The sequence below is a fragment of the Plecotus auritus genome, assembly GCF_963455305.1.
Source record: "Plecotus auritus genome assembly, chromosome: 1".
Classification (NCBI taxonomy): domain Eukaryota; kingdom Metazoa; phylum Chordata; class Mammalia; order Chiroptera; family Vespertilionidae; genus Plecotus; species Plecotus auritus.
The window spans coordinates 244,263,762-244,278,295 of NC_137770.1; the positions used below are offsets into that span (position 1 = coordinate 244,263,762).

Below are 14,534 nucleotides of genomic sequence, written 5' to 3' on the forward strand. Positions count from 1 at the left end.
GGAATCGAGAGTCTAGGTCAGTGGTCGGCAAACTCATTAGTCAACAGAGCGGCAGTTTGCCGACCACTGTCCTAGGCTATGGGGCTGCAGCACAGGATAAAGGCATTTCATTCTACTAGTAAATGGCTCTTAACCCCTCAGAGCTTCGTGGAGGTACAGTCGTCCCCACATATCTGCAGGGATACGCCCAAGATATTCCCCGTGGATGCCTGAAACCACGAAGAGTCTGAACCCTACGTTTTTTCTTATACGTCCACTTTCGGGCTTCTCTTTGGTGTGCCCGGATTGCCTGCATCACTACTCTTGCACTATCAGGCCATTATGAGTAAAATAAGGGTTCAACAGAATCAATGCAATACAGGACAGCAGATGCAATGACAGCTAAGACAGCCTGGATCCACCAGGCAGAGTGCTCCCTGTCCCGAGCGGGGCAGAGGACTGTGTGGGATCTCATCATGCTGCTCCACTTGGCCCATCAGCACGTGTCTAAGCCACCATGCCCGGGGGAAGTGAAGGCAGGACAAGGGTTTTAAACACACCTCACCCTTGCTTCGGGATTAGTCCTGGGAATTTTAAAAGAGAAAGTACTTCCCAAGTCAGACTTCGCTAGACATGGTGGGACTACATGAAGAGAAAAGTCAGATTGGAATTTAAACTCTTTTCCCGCCGCAGGAAAAGCATACATGGCTCAGAGTCAAGACAGAAGGAAACAGTTGTTAGAAGCTCAAGCTGACAAGAAAAATGTAGCAAGCTAGAACATTTAAGTCACACTATCTCCCAAATGGCAGGAATATAAAGAACCGGTGCCGAGAGGCACCAGGGCTGACAATGGAGCCCCACAGCCGCTCAGCTTTGAGCCAGGATTATGGGGTTTGAACAGCTGTCTTTGTGAGGAACTGCAGCACTTAGTCACCTACCAGTTATCATTGAAACAGATCCCCAGAGAAACAACCCAGAAGAGAGTGCATTCCCGAAGTTTACTCTTTCTGAAAATCTGTGTTAAGAATGGCTTTGGGTCTCAAAATCTCATCTCAAGATGAACCATCCAAGAATGGTCCTGGGTCAGAAAACCTAGAGCTTAGATCTCACCGAGGACCTGCCCACAAGGAGGGAGAGGAGGAAGAGGAGGAAGAGGAGGGAGAGGAGGGAGAGGAGGGAGAGGAGGGAGAGGAGGTCGAGGAGGTCGAGGAGGTCGAGGAGGTCGAGGAGGTCGAGGAGGGCGAGGAGGGCGAGGAGGGCGAGGAGGGAGAGGAGGTCAGCTTTCCAGCACTGGACTTAACTCATTTACAAACAGCAGCAACGGGTGTGTGAGGCAGGAGCTGCAAAGTCTATCAGTCATTTCACTCGTGGCTGCAGCCAGAAAGACATAGCAAGGACGAGATGATTTCCCATCTGGGGCTGGGACAGTTCATGCTCAGCAGGCACCGCAGCAACAGGGCCACGTTGGAGGAGAAGTGGGAGTCGAGTGGCAGGGACCTGGAGGCATTCATGGAGGACCTGAGTGATGAGAGCATGAAGCCCCTGGCTTGGTCCACAACCACAGACAGGGACAGGAAGCCCTCTTTTCTGAGAATATGCCCTTAAGAGAAGTCATTGCCCACTTCAAGGAGCAGTGGTCAGCAGCAAACTCAACGGTGGTCAACACCAAGGACACTCCCGGACTCCCCAAGATACATCCCTGCAAACGGGACCAGGAGATGAAGGTAAAGAAAATGGCCGCAGCCTTTCCAGTCAAGGCAATCAAACACCTTCCCTACTCATTCTCCAGGGAGAGGACTGTCCTGGGTCGGAAGAGGGAGGGCTTTCCCTGGAGAATCCACTCAGCTCCAGAACAGCAAGTCGGGGCGCCTCCATGTCCCAGGAAGGGCCTCACCAAGATGTGCCCATGGAGGTGGGAGACAGAAGCCACCACGCCCAGAAGTCCTACCAATGTGAGAAGTGTCCCCAGCCCTTCGGGTATTTCTCTCGGTTCAAAGTGCATCAGAGAAGACACAATAATGAGAGGACCTTTGTTTGTGCCGCGTGTGGCAAAGGCTTCTTCCAGGCCTCGGACCTCCATGTGTATCAGCGGATTCACGCGCAAGAGAAGCCTTTCAGGTGCCACCAGTGCGCCAGGCCTTCAGCCACAGAACCAACCTGCTGGCTCGGGAGAGGATCCACGGGCAGCGAGAAGCCCTGTGTGTGCGCTCGGGGAGAGAGAAGAGACCGCCAGTCATGCACCTACCACCGGCCCCTGAGGCTGCACCAGAGAACTGCCCACACCGGGGGCCTCCACACCAGAAGCTTCCTCCATGTAATGTATTTTTTTTATATTTTTATTGATTTCATGGAGGAAGGGAGAGGGAGATAGGAACATCAATGATGAAGTGAGCAAAGACTTTTCTTAAGGACATGTAATATATGTCTGTCATTATACATATTTCTATAGTACTTCTCTATTTAGAACATGCTTTATAATGTCCCAATCTTACTTTCCATTCATTGTCTCCCCCACTAAAATGTAAGTTTAAGAGAGACAGGGTATTTTTTTGTTTACTAGTCTCGAACCCAGAAAGTGCCTGACCCATTTCCAATGACCAATAAATAGTTGTTGAATAAAACAACAAAAACAGTGTTCCATTAGAAGTTGAGTACCTGACATATTAAAGTATTCACACAGCAATAGAAACCTTAAACCTCAGCAATTATTCTGCTAGGGTGTAGGAAATAAGTTTTCTGATAATATTCCATGAGAGAAATCTACATCAGCAAGTCAGATCGAACTTAGACAATACAACAGGGTTATGTTCCTGATGGCAAAGCACAACACTGGGAAAGACAAAGCAACACCACCCGCAGAGTCCAACAAAAGCAAACTACTCCCCAGTCATCGGAATCTGAGGGATCTGCCTCTCAGTGCTGTCTGCCAGGATCATAGGTGGGGACCTGGCTGAAGAGGATGAATGTCTGAGGAACCTCTTCTCAGGAGGGAGAAAGACACCATCACAGGAAGATAGATGATGCAGACCACAGCTGTGGGAGTGGGAGAGTCTTGTACAGCAGGAACGATGTCTCTTTCACCCTGAAAGGAAGACCAGGAGTACTGACATCCTTCTGGAATGGGTGGGCATTTCCCTAGAGCCTGGGGTGATCTGTGACACATCTTCTAAATGCCTTGTGTCAACACGCCATAGCAGTGACATATTTTAGTTATGACTAAAATTTGAGAGTCACAAGAAAAGAGACAACCCTCCCCTACCTTGCTTGGCAAGCCAGAGATCTCTCTTCTAGCTATCCTCAGGCTGAGACACTGTTCATCCTACCTGTGTGGGGAGGGCCCAAGAACCACACATCCTAAGTCACAAGAGGATGGATGCTCTGGAGGGAGCAACAGACACACCCAAGGACAGGACATCCAGGGTCATTTTCTTCCTTCTGATGTAGCTCATAACCATGTTTGGGGAGATATCTTCGCTGGGATGTCTTTGTTCAATGACATAGTAAAGGAAACACACCAGCAAGAACCCACAAGGCACACACCCTGCCCCACCCCGCTGGTGTGTTGCCATTCCTAGAGGGGCCAACAAAGAGGACATTGAAGAGGGAGGAGAGACAACATCCTGTTGAAGGGAAGAACCTTTTTTATTAGAAGAATATAGAGTGGCAGTCAAGAGATCAGATTCCTTTTTTATTATTATTTATTTCAGAGAGGAAGGGAGAGGGAGGGAGAAAGAGAAACATCAATACAAAATCACGGGTTGATCCAGGTCAACCATCAACATCGACTGCAAGGCCAAATCGCTTCAGAAAGAAGATAATGTTCTGCGTTTGGTGGGATCAGGAAGTTGTGGTGTATTATGAGCTTCTAGAACCAGGTAAAACCTTTAATACTGATCCCTATCGACAACAAATAATCAATTTGAACCATGCTTTGATCATAAAACGACCAGGATGGGCCAGAAGACATAGCAAAGTAATTTTGCTTCGTGATAACGCACCATCACACACTTCAAAAGCAGTTAAAGACACGTTAAAAGATCTTGCCTGCCTGGGAAGTATTAACCCACCCGCTATATTCACCAGACCTTGCTCCTTCAGATTACCACTTGTTCCGATTGATGGCACACGCACTTTCTGAGCAGCACTTCAAAACGTACGAAAAAGTGGACAATTGGGTCTCTGAATGGTTTGCCTCAAAACAAGAAAAGTTCTATTGGGACGGTATTCACAAATTACTTGAAAGATGGGAGAAATGTGTAGCTAGCGATGGACATTACTTTGAATAAAGCACTTTTGATGTTTCTCTTGAAATTACCGTGTTTTCTTTGATTACAAAATCTGCATTAGTAACCAGTACACCTGGTAATGAGAGAGAATCATTGATTGGCTGCCTCCTGCATGCCTCCTCTTGGGGATTCAGCCTGCAACCTGACCTAGAACTGTGACCTCTTGCTTCATAGGTCAATGCTCAACCACTGAGCCACGCTGGCCAGGCTCTGCATCCTATTTTGAGGAGAACCCTAATGAGACAACAGTGATGTCACCCAGCTACTTTCAACACTAAAGGGCAGATAAGGGGGAAACAGGAGAGGAGGAGCAGTTACATCGATGTGACAAGGAAAGGATGGGAATTATCTGTCTCCAATGCTGACCTGTCACTGCACAGTGAAGTGCTATAATAGAGTAGAACTACGGAAATATATATACCCATGCAGTTACAGTAACAGCCCTGAGGGCGGCGCCACCTGACTCCTGCATCAATAGCTCTGCAAACCCTGAAGTAGGTCAGGTGGAGAGAGGCTTCAGAAAGGTTATTGTATTCTCTAGCTCTAGAGCAAATGACCACTAACAATGTCTATTTGTTATCTCGTGGTGACTGTGGGTCAGAAGTCTGGGCACAGCTTCAGGAGGGGCAAACGAGGTGACAGCTGGGCTGCATTCCCATCTGGAGGCTTGACTGGGACAGAATCTACTTCCAAGATCACTCATTTATTGGCAGGATTCGATTCCTTGAGACTGGCACATTATCAAAGCCAAAAAGGGAGGAAGAGTCTCTGCAGATACTGGAGTCCACACCCTCAGGGCAAACCCAAGATCTCATTAAACTCTAAATTAGGACAAACCAGAGTGATCTCCCTCTTGAGTTACAGCCACCTGATATGAGGTCCTAAGCACAACTGGAAAATCCCTCAACCCCTGCCCTAGTCTATTTATGGTCATTACACGAGGGGGCAGAGGTCCTGGGGCCATCTTAGAATTCTGCATAGAGCACAAAGTCTCTGCTAATCCCATCTTTGGGTAGCCAATGACAGTGATGAAAAACCACACTTCCTGCTACTTAAGGGAAAGAAGCTGGGATAAGATGTGGGATACAAAAAGGTGAATTCAAACATGGGACATCTGTGACAATGTCAACAATAAGAATATATTTTAAAAAGGCCAAATGAGACAATAAATTAAGGCAGAGGAACTTAAAGTGACCCGGCTGATTGGAGTATTGTACTCCCCCAAAGAGTCTTTGACAGCAGAGTCAAAGTGTGCCCACTGGGCTACAGGGAATTTACAGGTGAAGAGTATTGTTAGATGTGTTCAGCCATCCCACACGCCCAGGTTACCTGGAGAATTGACTCAACTCTCAGCCTGGATGAGCCAGTAGCTCAAGCACTTTTGCCTCAAATGGAGAAACAGCACAAAATTCAGCAATGGCCGTTCTCAGCACAAACCAGACTCTTCATTTCAGGACAAGGAGGGGGCAAGGGCTCATTAGAGCCCCTGCAAACATTCTCCCATAGATCCTGGAATTTTCATGCCTATGACACTGATACACCTGACTCTCCTGGTACCCCATGGGGCTAATGCCTCCATTTAAAATTCATCATGAGCTGTTTGAGGAACATCCTTGCTGACTGCTCTAGTATGAACTTGTCCTTACCACCAAGAAATTCGTGAGACAGGTCTGGAGATTGAGAGCAGTTGGCTTCTGGAGGTGGCACCCCACTATTATAAGGCCAAGGAACTAGAAGATGCTCGTGCTAAGGAAATGCCCAAAAAAGGCAAGTATCATGAAGAGCTTGTGTAAACAAAAGAAGTATAAACAAGACCCGGCATCAGCTTCTCCTCCACGTTATTTAATATCCTATATAATAGAAGGCTAATATGCAAATTGTCCCCTCTACCGGAGTTCGACCAGAGGGCAGGGCCGGCCGGCCAACCTCGCGCATCCCCTTCCCCCCGGCTGTCAATCGGCCTCGATCAGGGCAGGCCAGACCCCACCCGTGCACAAATTCATGCACCAAGTCTCTAGTCCATTAATAAAAATGGTTTACCTGCTCAGGCAGTGTGGCTCAGTGGTTGAGTGGAGACCTATCAACCAGGAGGTCAGGGTTCAATTCCTGGTCAGGGCACATGCCTGGGTTTCAGGCTCCTGTGGGGCATGCAAGAGGCAGCCGAGCAGTGATTCTCTCTCATCATTGATGTCTCTTCCTCTCTCTCCCTCTCCCTTACTCTCTGAAAGCAAACTTCAAACTTCTATTTTGTACAACCCCTTGAGAGAACTCTTTGAGGTAGTTTCGTAAACAGGATGCTTCCTATTCAGGAATTACTTAATAAACCACATTAGGTTTTCAAAAATAAATAAAATTAATCAGGATGGCCAGCAGACATGGCTGGGGATCTCTGGACCTTGTCGGTCTCCCTTTTCTGAGACAAAGGTAAATTTGTGCAACTCTGAACCTGCTCCAGAAAGATGATTCCAGCATCCTAGCTAATCTCTCTTCCTCAGTGTCCTACCTGTAGAAGCTGGCACCAATTTTCAGTATGGCTCACACACAGAATGCAAATTCTGACCAATGACTCTGCTCAACAGAATGATACTTCCAAACATCTTTAATTGGTAGACTTGATTTTAAATAGGCCAGAGCTCAGGGAATTCAGCTTCGGAATCATGGTAGCCTTACTCTAGTAGGCACTGAGCCCATATCCCTCTTCTCCTAAGAAGAGAACCCAGGAGGTTTGTCATTCTTCTGGGCTAGTGTGGCAGAGGCTAGGCATGGTTCCATGGCACATTCTTTGTGCCTACTGGTTTTGGGCACAGCTGTGGAAGACAGTCACACTCCTGTTGCCTGCATCCCATTACAAGCTCCTTCAATCTGTTTCTCAGCCCTTGGGTTTTCACCAAAATCTCAGATGGTTGCTCAACCTCAGGCACAAAGCACAACCCTCTGAAGCAGCCTGAGAGAACCCCACTGACAGGAGCTGCAAACAAGTCATGCCTGCCATTAAGAGTCTGTAGCTCTGATTTCTGAGGAAGAAAATTCAGAATCAACATGAAGAGCCAAATTCAAGCTCAGAAATGTCATTCCATGGTGCTAAGCAGCAACCTCAGACCCCTTGGGATGAAAACGGTCCTTCTGTGAGGGCAGTCAGGACAGAGAGCACCCCAGAAGTACCATGACCTCATCCCTGAGGTTCAAGAGGATGTCCTGCAGCCACTGGTGACATCCTCAATGGGCGTAGTTTCAGCTCACTGAACCGAGGTGAGCTCAGTGGTGGATTACCATGTGACTGAGATGGGTTCAGCATTCTCTGCCTGTGCCTTTCAGATCAGGCCCCCATCTTCTCAGAGAAAAGTGCAGATGTTGACTATGGGCATTGTCCCCAGCATGTACTGATTTTCCCCATAATATCCTCAGTGTCTATCACTGAGATCTGCCCTGCCTTAGGGATAATTGAGGCTGCACCATGGTCCAAAATATTAAATGGAAAACTCCAGAAATAAAAAATAAGCTTAGGTTGCACGCTGTTTTGAGCAGCATGATGAAATCATCCCTTTGTCCAGCATACCCATGCTGTGTCAATTCCCTTCCTGTTAGGCATTCAGTAGCTGTCTTGGTTGTTAGACCAACAAATCACCCTTATTTTACTGCAGAATAGCCCTGAAGTGCAGGAGTAGTGGTACTGCCGCTCTACTTCACACTTGTGTTAGGAAATTTAGTTTTTATCAGGGATAAGAGGAAGAGGAGCTGAAGACAATAGCAGCTGCCTCTGGTCCTTGTCTCTCCACACTTCCTTCAAAACTAATACAGAGTAAGAACACATGGGACTACACCCTGAAAATAACGTGAGGAAAGACAGTGCCCAACCTTAACAGTTATTTTAAAAACATCAAATGAGGGTATATTAGACCTTTAAACCCAGTAGGAACACAGGCAAAATTCAGGAACTCAGAAGCATTCTACTACTTGTAAAAGGCATTATGTCCGAAAAGCCAAGGTCTGCTCGCCGATACTGCATAAGCTTTAGTCCAGAACACCTGAGAATTACTGAAAGATACATTTTAAAAGACCATATACCCACATTGGAATACTATGGCAGAGATTACTCCAGCCCAGCCGTGGGCAAACTACGGCCCGTGGGCCGGATCCAGCTGTTCTATCCGGTTCTCTTGCTCTCCCCTCCGCTCCTTTACTTTGAATTTATATTAGTTCACACAAACACTCCATCCATGCTTTTGTTCCGGCCCTCCGGTCCAGTTTAAGAACCCATTGTGGCCCTCGAGTCAAAAAGTTTGCCCACCCCTGCTCCAGCCACTCAACTTGATGAGCTAGTAATAAAAACTTGGTTCAAGAACCAGCGGGTCAAAAGGAGGAAACAGCTGCTATAAAGTCAGCCAGGTCTGGCACTAGAAGCACCAAACCAAACCATTTCAGCAAAGGAGGGGACTCCTTTACCTGTACCTTCTACAAACACTCGTCCCCTGTGTCCCAGCATTGTGAATTCTTACAACCATGAACCAACTAAGACTTCTAGTACCCAGCAACCTGGAGGGACTGGTGCCTCTGCGTGGAATGCATCATGGGGTTTCAGACTCATGACCAACAACAGATACGTCTGGGGGTCTCTTATCCTCATGGGCCTCCAATCCCTATGACATAGATCAGTTTATACAACCAGAAGCCATACCTGGGAAGGATCACCCCAGCAGTCTAGATCAGTACCTCTTCCTCAAGTGACCTGATTGAGGGGATATGGTTGGGATTGATCATCAGTGTGATGGCTGATTCATCCACAGATCCTAAGGGTTGTGCCAAATCTTGTCAAAGAGACATTCCCAAATACTTTAATGGATCAACTCCAGTCTAAACAGACCAGTTATTTATCTTTTTCTATAAGAAAAAATCCCTCTTCCTTTTTTTTTTTTTTTAATCCTCACCCAAGGATATTTTTCCAGTGACTTTTAGAGAAAGTAGAAGGGGAGGAGACAGACATACAGATAGAGGAACATCAATGTAAGAGAGACATCAATTGGCTGCTTTGTGCATGTGCCCTGGGGGTCTCTTATCCTCATGGGCCTCCAATCCCTATGACATAGATCAGTTTATACAACCAGAAGCCATACCTGGGAAGGATCACCCCAGCAGTCTAGATCAGTACCTCTTCCTCAAGTGACCTGATTGAGGGGATATGGTTGGGATTGATCATCAGTGTGATGGCTGATTCATCCACAGATCCTAAGGTTTGTGCCAAATCTTGTCAAAGAGACATTCCCAAATACTTTAATGGATCAACTCCAGTCTAAACAGACCAGTTATTTATCTTTTTCTATAAGAAGAAATCCCTCTTCCTTTTTTTTTTTAATCCTCACCCAAGGATATTTTTCCAGTGACTTTTAGAGAAAGTAGAAGGGGAGGAGACAGACATACAGATAGAGGAACATCAATGTAAGAGAGACATCAATTGGCTGCTTTGTGCATGTGCCCTGGATCAAACTTGCAACCCAGGCACGTGCCCTTGGACTGGGATCCCAGGCACGTGCCCTTGACTGGGATCCTTCAGTTCACAGGCTGATGCTCTATCCACTGAACCAAACAGGATAAGGTAGAAATCTACCTTTCATCGCTGCCTAAAATTTCTGTCCTCTGAATCTCCTGAGCCAAATGTCAGTGTGAAGGACAGTCATTGGTGCCTTTGGAGGAAGCAGAATCAGCTAGTTTTCCTTGGATCCTAGCCTCTCCCAGTTAGCTTAGCACCATGAAAGCACCCCAGCTAAAGTCAATACCACTTAAAAATTCCTGTTCCCCAACGATGTTCATTATTTCTTAAAAGAAACAACAAACATTTTGGAGTATAACATCAGCAAGATTGGTGGAATAGGAGGTCCCAGCACTTGTATCTTCTAGAAAAACAATGATTACCACAGCTTACTGATAAAAATAGTCAGGGAGCTCCGGAGTACAATGCAGGAGCTACTGTAACCCAGTGGAACACAGATATCAAAGATGGTCACATAGAAAATCATAGGCAACATTTCCCTGTGTCAGCCCATGCCCCAGTCCCATATGGCTTGTGATCAACAGGGATCCCGTCAGTTGTAACCTCCCATTTTGGAAGAAAAGGAGGACTGAAGATCCTAGCTAACTTCACCATCAACAAGCCAAGCAGGCCTCCTGGCTATTAGGAACCCCAAAGCTATTGCCACTAAGGATTCCCTCAGTCTTTGCCTATGCTAATCTCAGCTGATGAACCTGCCCAGAATTTATGCCACTGAACCATCCAGAGGATCCCATGCTCAGACCCCAACCACAGTGGCCCTCAATGGTTAGATATGAATAAAATGGACAATGATGGGGTTCAAGCAAAGGTTTGAATACAGTACTACCCAAGGTGGTGCAGGGCAAAAGGACCCCCGACTGAACCCCCATACAAGTCTGCTCTATTTGTCCTTGTTCAAAGATATAATGAGAAATCTACCCTGGAATTGCTTTGAGCAATGTCTAGGGAGATGAATCAAGATGAAGGCTGACAAAAAAACAACAACAACAAACAGAGTCCCTTGACTCAACCCCTCACTGGGGATCCTAAGCCTTTGCACCAGAATGGGTAAAATGGTCAGGAGGTAGAGAAGTTTCTGGACTCCTTGACATGGGAGCCTCACAAACTGTGGTACCAAAACCCATTTGTGAAGCCCTGGTTTGGGCCAGAATTAAGACTGAGAGAACATAAAGGTTGCTCACCTGATAAAAGGTTTGATGGGATTATAAATGTGGGGATGTTTGGGCAGGTTTATGCAAATAATTTGTGTCATTTTTATCTGAATGTTTTATGGGAATGGATATTCTGTCAGTCAGAAGACTGCTTACCCTACCAAGTGTTGTAAAACCAAAAACTGTTAATAAAGTCCGAATGGAGGCTGGGGGGAGGGGGCGAATCGTCAGAAAGCTACTGTACAGCAAGCCTCCACCATGACCAAGAGCAGGCACAGAAAACATGGAGGAAAGAAAACAGGTAGAACACAATGTTAATATCAAACCAGCACCAGAAAGTGTAAGTCCACCCTCAGTGTGACATACCTAAGTGGACTGCCTGCTCAGAGCACAGTCCACAGTGCACATGATGTGAAGGGTCATTCTTTAAAAAGGTCTACTTTCCAGAGGACAAGATGACAAAAAGGAAGGAGGGGCACTGTTTGGCAATTGATCATTTTTTTCACTCATCACATCAGACTAAGGCCGTGGTCAGCAAACTGCGGCTCACGAGTCACATGCGGCTCTTTGGCCCCTTGAGTGTGGCTCTTCCACAAAATACCATGGCCTGGGCGAGTCTATTTTGAAGAAGTGGCGTTAGAAGTTTAAAAAATTTGGCTCTCAAAAAAGAAATTTCAATCATTGTACTGTTGATATTTGGCTCTGTTGACTAATGAGTTTGCCGACCACTGGACTAATGCATCCATTTCACAGAGAAGAAGGTGCAAGCATGAGCCATGGCATGGAATGTGCCGATTACATCACATCTCCACCACTAGTCAGCTGATGGCTCAGTGAATTTGATGCTTCGAACACACCTTTGGCAGGCCTCTCGGAGGCGATGCTCTAAGGATGGGATGCCATCCTCCAGGAGTAAGGATACATCTTGATTCCAGTACTTTCACACGGCACTGTGACACTAATCAGAAGGATGCCTGGAACCAAGGGACACACGCAGGAGTAGCTCCACTTGCCATCACTCCCCCTAAACCACTCGAGGAACGTGTGCTTTCCCTTCATGCACCTGTAGGGACCAGGAGCTCTCCTCCTGCAGAGCCCAGGTGAATGCTCCTTCCAGGACACATTTGGGGTTCCTTGTATCCTGAAACCAGTAGGCAAGAAAAGTCACAATCTTATCATAGGAATTTGACTGATCAGCAAGAAAATGTAGGGCTGTTGCTCTTGCTTCAACAGTGTTTGGACAGCACAGACCCAGGGACGCCCCTCCTTCCAGACTCCAACCACCTTCAGAAGCACCGCAGCTATCCTCCGACCTCTTGTCCAGTCCCCACCTTCAGAAGCACCGCAGCTATCCTCAACCTCTGAGACTAGCCAATACTGTTTTTCTCCTTAGCTTCTTATTGTGGAAAAACCATGAGCTCCCAAATGCTCCAGAATTATTCCACCAAGGTGGAGGCTGCTGTCAACCGCCTAGTCAACCTGCGTCTGTGGGTCTCCTACCTGTCTCTGGGCTTCTATTTAGGCCACGACTATGTGGCTCTGGAGGGTGTTGGCCACTTCTTCCTCGAGTTGGCTGAGGAGAAGTACAAGGGAACCAGGTGTCTTTTAAAGATGCAAAATCAGCAGGCGGCCACACCCTCCTCCAGGATGTGCAGAAGCCCTCCTAAGAGGAGTGTGGCAAAACCCAAGATGCCACGGAAGCCACTATAGTCCTAGAGAAGAACCTGACCCTTGGATCTCCGCGCTCTGGTTCTCCCCACATAGACCCTCAGCTCTGTGACTTCCCGGAGAGCCACTTCCTGGGTGAGCAGGGGAAACTCATCAAGAAGATGAGGGTGACACCTGATTCACCTCCCATGGCTAGCCGGCCCCGAGGGCAGAAATCTCCCATGTCCAGCTGTCCCAAACACTGTGGGTCCCCTTTTGCCCTTGTCCTTCTGGCATGGACAAGGATTTCAGGAATCACTATGCCCTCACTTATGCCCTGAGAGAGACATCTGGTTGACGGACCATACCCGCAGGTTTGAGAATGAGTCAACACAAACAGTGGCCAATGTTGGAAATTAGGGGGGGTGGGCCAGTGGGGAGAGGGGAGGAGTGTTTTTGTACAACTAACTGTACTTTTCTAAGATTGAGAATTCAAGTCTTCATCTATTTTCTGAGTATTGTCACAAGTTGTTCAAGGACAGCTATTAGCAACAAGGTGGTTATGGTTCAGAGTAGTCAATTCGTGCCACTTCTTGGGATACATGTCACAGTGGCATCAATAGGACAAATGTGTTTCCCACTCGCTGGGCAGGGGCATGGGCTCCGGGATGGGCACCTTGCTCATCAGCATGATCTGTGAAGAGTATCTCGGCTGCATCATGACCACCTCCAATGTGGTACCTTCACCCAAAGTGTCCGACACTGTGTTTGAGCCCTACAGCACCACCCTCTCTGTCCATCAGTTGGTGAGAATACTGGCGAGACCTACTGTGTTGACGATGAGGCCCTCTGACATCTTCCCACCCTTAAGCTGAGCACGCCAACCTTCAGGGACCTGAACCACCTCGTCTCAACCACCATGAGCGGTGTCGCCACCTACCTCCGCTTCCCTGGCCAGCTCAATGCCGACCTCTGCAAGCCGGTGGGCAACACAGTGCCCTTCCCACACCTCCGCTTCTTCATGCCTGGCTTTGCTCCTCTAACCAGCCATGGAGGCCAGCAGTATAGGGCCCTCACTGTGCCCGAACTCACCCAGCAGGTATTTGATGCCTGCCTATCACTCCCTCCATGGCTGGCACCTCACCGTGGCTGCTGCCTTCCATGGACAGAGGTCCATGAAAGAGGGGGATAAGCAGATGTTCAACGTGCAAACAGGAATAGCCCCTACTTTGTGAAACGGATCCCCAACAATGTCAAGACAGCTGTCTGACATCTGCTCTGTGGCCTGGAGATAGCGGTCACCTTCACTGGCAACAGCACAGCCATCCAGGGGGCTGTTCAAGTGCATCTCAGAGAAGCTCACTGCCATGTTCAGCCAGAAGGCCTTCCTCCACTGGTGCACGGGTGAGGGCATGGATGAGATGGAGTTCACCGAGGCCGAGAGCAGCACGAAGGACTGTCTTCGAGTACCAGCCATACGAGGCTGCCACCGCAGAAGAGGGGGAAGACTCGGTGAGGGGGCTGAAGGCCACGCCTGTCACTTGGGCTTCTTGGTTCCCTCAGTTGCCCTTTCCTCTCCTTCTAACTTGCATCTTCTGCCTCTATTTTTTAGGAATGTTCTAGAACCATGAATGGCACATAATAGGTACTCAATAAATATTCGTTGTTTATTGACTCTCCTCTCTTGCCCCTCCGGGAAACCTATATTTCTGCCACTCATTGCATTTCCTTCTGGTGTCCATTCCTCCTACCTGTCCAGTTAATATTTCCCCCCGTTTTCAACATAGTTCTCCAAGATGCGGGGTCTCATCCAGATCCCATCTGGGGCTGTGTGTGAAAACCCCATCTAAGTCCACATGGCAGCCCAGGGGAAGGGCACTGTGCTGGCTCCAGCCGGTAGAGGTTTCTACGGAACGGGTGGGGTGT

General features: G+C 47.8%; 2 pseudogenes across 2 annotated transcripts; both read left to right on the forward strand.

Annotated features, from left to right (window-relative positions):
- Window positions 1-865: 865 nt before the first annotated feature.
- LOC308242225 (zinc finger and SCAN domain-containing protein 4-like) lies at window positions 866-12,671 on the forward strand (annotated as a pseudogene). Its single transcript has 3 exons — window positions 866-888; window positions 1,295-2,293; window positions 12,396-12,671. The product of its transcript is annotated as a zinc finger and SCAN domain-containing protein 4-like (transcript).
- Window positions 12,672-13,252: 581 nt separating this feature from the next.
- On the forward strand, window positions 13,253-14,458 carry LOC308242227 (tubulin beta-5 chain-like; annotated as a pseudogene). Its single transcript has 2 exons — window positions 13,253-14,120; window positions 14,396-14,458. The product of its transcript is annotated as a tubulin beta-5 chain-like (transcript).
- Window positions 14,459-14,534: the final 76 nt, after the last annotated feature.